Source organism: Ipomoea nil, unplaced genomic scaffold, assembly GCF_001879475.1.
Source record: "Ipomoea nil cultivar Tokyo-kokei standard unplaced genomic scaffold, Asagao_1.1 scaffold2562, whole genome shotgun sequence".
Lineage (NCBI taxonomy): Eukaryota > Viridiplantae > Streptophyta > Magnoliopsida > Solanales > Convolvulaceae > Ipomoea > Ipomoea nil.
Window position 1 is genome coordinate 93985 of NW_017618990.1, and position 5240 is coordinate 99224.

A 5240-nucleotide genomic window follows, 5' to 3' on the forward strand; every position below is an offset into this window, starting at 1 on the left:
TAAAATATTCTTTTATTTGGTGTTAGGTTGAAATCAATAAAACCTCTTTATTCATTCAATCTCTTTGTGAGTTACGTTTTGAGATTGTCAAAAAGGGGGGAATTGTTTGAAAATTTTGTAATAGATTTTGATGATGTTAAGCACTTTTTAGACCCCTCATTCTTTCACTACAAGAAAAATGCACATAGACAACACTAGAAAGACAACAGTTTTTAAGAAAAGTGTTGTCTTTTGTATAAAAGACAACAGTTTGGTCCAAAACCGTTGTCTTTGATACAACACTTTTGTCAAAGACAACGGTTTTTACTTAACCGTTGTTATAAGTGTGTTGTCTTTGTGCATTTTGTGAAAAGACAACACCACAACGACAACGGTTTTTTAAAACTGTTGTCTATGTGCATTTTTTATTAAATAAGACAACGGTTTTTTTAACTGTTGTCGTTGGTGTGTTGTCTTTAAGCGCACTGGAATACACAACACTAGAAAGACAACGGTTGTTTAAAACCGTTGTCTTCGTGCGCTCTTTTTTTGAAAAAAGACAACGGTTTTATTTAACCGTTGTCGCTGGTGTGTTGTCGTTGGGCGTACTCAAATACACAACACAAAAACGACAACGGTTTTATATAACCGTTGTCGTTGCGCATTCTTTATTTGTTTAAGACAACGGTTTTATAAAACCGTTGTCTTTGGTATGTTGTCTTTAAGCGTATTTGAATACACAACACTATAAAGACAACGATTTTAAAAAACCGTTGTCTTTGCGCATTATTATTTAACAGGTATATAAAATAAAGACAAAGATTTTAACAACAAGAGTCGAACCTATGACCCCAACCTTAACAAGTAAGCAATCTAACCAACTAAGCAACACAAACTCTTATGTCTAAAGGTGCAACATCTGATATATAAGTGGGTTGCTTCTGTGTTGTTTGTTAAAACCAAGACAACAATTTTAGGAAATAGTTAAAGAATTCCCTCCAAGAAGAATAGAACCTAAGACCTCTAACATTATAAACTAAGCTAAACCCACTAAGCCGCACCAACACTTATGTATTCAAGCGCAACATCTAGTATATTACCAGTTCGCTTATGTGTTGTCTTTGAGAACCAAAACAATGATTGTATAAAATAAGTTAAGAATGGCACCATGAAAGATGGAACCGAAAACCTTTAACATAACAAACAAAGCTAAATCCATCAAGTCACACCAACTCTTGTGTACTAAAGTGTTACACCTTATTTTTACCTATAATTTAACAAAGAAAGAATACAATTCAAATGTTAATTTAATAGTTCTATTTTCGTTCATATTTAAATATAAAATTATTCACCAAAATTTCAAAGTAAATTCATTAAAGTTTTATTTTCAATTATATTACAATTAAGACCAATCTATGAATTAAAAAATAATAATAATAATTATCAAGTATAAAAAACAATAGATTATATTTATAATATTTTTTAAAAAAATTGGGGGCCCTGTGCGGTCGCGCCGGTCCGACATGGCCTAAAACAGCCCTGCGCGGTGCGGTGTGGTGTTCAGAATGGTGCGGTATGGTGTGTAGGGGTTAAGGGCGGTATGATAGGGGCCGGGGTTGGTAATCGACCATTCCGGCTAGCGCATAACTAACAAGGTTAGCTATATGTTGGTAATCGACCCTTCCGGCATGCATGGGACACGTGGAGAATGGATATAAAAGAGTAGTTGATCGATGCCGTACAGTTAGCTATATCCCATTTCTTTTGCCGCGATCTTAGCTTTGTAATATAATTGGGCCGTGAGTTGTCTGGGTAATAAACCTCCGGGTAATAAAGGGCAAATTATGTTGTGCAACCATGTGCACCATGCATGGTGCACATTGTTCTATGTTCATAATTACCGAACTATATATTCATAATTTTTGAATTGAAATCTATGTTCATACCCGGTACTATTTTAATTGGCCGGGTCTAGCGACCCGGGTAATAAAACTAATATTTTTTTACGAAATTTCCCTCTAAGACAAAATTGGGAACGAAATTTTTGTCTTCCCTCTAAGACAAAATTGCGAACTAAGACAAAATTTCCCTCAGACAAAATTGCGAACTAAGACATCTCCGCCGACAGCCATTCTCGTCAGACTTCTCCGCAGTTAGAGTGCTCTCCGCCATTCTCTATATAAGAGGAGCCGAGTCGTTCGTGAGCCGCTCGGCTCGAGCACGAGCCGAGCCTAAATATTCTAGGCTCGTGACTAGTCGAACCGCTCGCGAGCCGTGTAATATATACTATATAATATAATAATATTATTATATTATAATATATAAAAATAATGATTAGAAATAAAAATTTTGAACAGTCAAAATCCCTAAAAATTTCTATTCTTCAAACTGTCGCGACTCAGACTTCATACATAGAGACTTCGTCGACTACGGAGGGACTTCGCCGACTGTAGAGAGCCGTCGCCGACGCCGCGTATCGCCATCTCCAGGCCGCCGTCGGTAATTGCTCCAGGCCGCCGTCGGTAATTGCTCCAGGCCACCGTCGCGAGTCTAGACCCTAGAGTCCAGAGTCCGCCGTGGCTCCAGGCCGCCGTCGCGAGTCCAGGCCTCCAGGCCGTTGTCGCGAGTCCAGATAGCCGTCGAGGTATTGCGGTATAATGACTTCTTGTTCATACTTCATAGTTTCATACTGCCTACATGTTCATACTTCTTTATATATGTTGTTTATATGTTGTTCGTTGCTAGCTATGTATGTTTGGGGTGCTATTAGGAGAAGGAGCTGAGAAGAAGGCTAGGATTAGGGGGAATCATACTCTAGAAGTGCTGTGAAAGAAGGTAAGGATTCATGGGTGTCCCTATTATTTTGCCCTAAGTTTTATTATTGAAATTATGGGCTATTTTTGCTACTTTAATTCCTTAGAAATTATGTTAATATGGTGTTATTTTGCTTCTAAAATAGTGTATGTTCATGTTTTAAAGTTTGTAATGGTTTATGCCCATCCAAAATGAGTTTGCTCTAACTGTTCCTGCTGTGTATGTATCTGCTATCTATTTATACACTTGTTGGTTTTCAAAATGTTAATTGGCAGCAGGATCTATGCATTTGCATTGGTTTTTACTTATGGAAATTTACGTATATGTATCTACAAATGTTTGGCTACTGGAAAATGCCTTTGACTAAAGTGGAATTGTTTACCATCTGAAAGAGATGAGAAATATGTTCTTAAGTGAAGTTGTTGTATCATTTTAATAATGTCTTATGTATGTGGCATTTGAATTTATTCTCAATTAACTAGTGTTTTAATCTCAAGAAAAAGGATATGATGTACTCTTTTCCAACATGTATATTTTAAAATTCATAGTATTCCTTTCTTGTTTATCTTTTAAAAGTATGTTTATTTTCAAACTACAAATGTTAATATTTTACGGGGCAAAGTGAGCCTTACTTAGCATTTTTATGCTAACTTTGTGTTGTCTGTATGTCTTGAACTTACCCCTTTTCAGGTTCAGAGCTTTGATTTCTTTGAGAGCGCGCAATAGTTGTGATCGTCTCTATGTTCTTCATGGACACAGTCTTGTTTGTCATATGAAGAGGTTTGCATATTTAACTTCATTTATTGTTGTTTTGCTTATTCAGTTTCGATAATTGGTAATTTGTAAAATTAAGAATACGTATAGTATAGGAGGTACGGATGAAGAGTTTTAGGAAACAGTTGTACTCAGTAGCAATGTATTTTTGAGCTGTCATATGGAAAAGATAATCAGAATTCAGAAGTAGTTGTAAGTTGATGTTTTCATGTACGTAGTTGAAGTTGGTTTATGATTTTTTTGATTCATTTTTAAATGGTGGTGCATTTGTTTAGTAAACTGGTTACTGGAACTAGTTTACTGGAATTTAACATGGAATTGTGAGTTTGAGTTCTTGATTTTTCTTCCTTGTTTTACTAAGTTTGACATTCCCAAATCTGTGCACCCAGGTGTGTTTGCATTTCTTTCCCTATATATAATTATGACTCTTCTTCCTTAGCATCATTTTGTTTACACTACTTACATATGCTTGCTGAGGTTAGCTATTCTAGGTTTCTTTTCTAGCTGTTGGATATTGCACTAGCATCAATGGTTCACTTTTATTCTTGTGTAGTGTATAAATACCTCCACTGTTCGCATTTCATTGCAAATTTATTATATCTATACTAATTTATTTACTCACTTTTTACATGTAGTTCCAACAAGTTGATTATGAAAAAGCGGTTATTGATCTGGTGCGTTCAGAATGGGCCGATATTCTATCAAGTTATATAGAGTAGGTATGATTTGACGTTGTAATCATTTAGACTTGGTTCATAGAATTGTTTTTTGTAGTATTATGACTTGGATGATGATTCGATTAGAATTGGTAATGAAAGTATTTTGACTTGTTATTTTGAACCTTGCTTAGCTTCTTCAAAATTATGTAACTACACTGGCCATGGTGAATGGATAAATTGATTTTTTTTATATGATTAAAATTTAAGCAGGTTAAAAATGGGTTGAGTCTATTTTACAATAGACAACAGTTTATGGGCGTGACTTTCAACAACAGCGATTTCAACAACACACAATAGACAACAGTTTATAACTGTTGTCTTTTATAGAAAAGACAACAGTTAAAAACCGTTGTCTATGTGCATCACTTTTAACAACACCGGTTTCAACAACATTGAATAGACAACGGGTCAAAAACTGTTGTCTTTTCTAGAAAAGACAACGGTTAAAAACCGTTGTCTATGTTCGTGACTTTTAACAACACCGGTTTCAACAACACTTAATAGACAACGGTTAAAACACCGTTGTCGTTTATAGAAAAGACAACGGTTTAAAACCGTTGTCTATGTGCGTGACTTTTAACAACACCGGTTTCAACAACACTTAATAGACAACGGTTAAAAAACCGTTGTCGTTTCTAGAAAAGACAACGGTTATTAACCGTTGTCTATGTACGTGACTTTTAACAACACCGGTTTTAACAACACTTAATAGACAACGATTAAAAAACCGTTGTCGTTTCTAGAAAAGACAACGGTTATTAACTGTTGTCTATGTGCGTGACTTACAACAACACCGGCTTCAACAACACTTAATAGACAACGGTTAAAAAACCGTTGTTGTTTCTAGAAAAGACAACGGTTATTAACCGTTGTCTATGTGCGTGACTTACAACAACACTGGCTTCAACAACACTTAATAGACAACGGTTAAAAAACCGTTGTTGTTTCTAGAAA

General features: G+C 35.4%; 1 long non-coding RNA gene across 1 annotated transcript; it reads left to right on the forward strand.

The window, feature by feature from the left end:
* Positions 1-2358: 2358 nt before the first annotated feature.
* LOC109153892 lies at positions 2359-4242 on the forward strand. Its single transcript, XR_002049628.1, has 4 exons — positions 2359-2623; positions 2725-2814; positions 3484-3573; positions 4203-4242. It is a non-coding gene; the product is annotated as an uncharacterized LOC109153892 (long non-coding RNA).
* Positions 4243-5240: the final 998 nt, after the last annotated feature.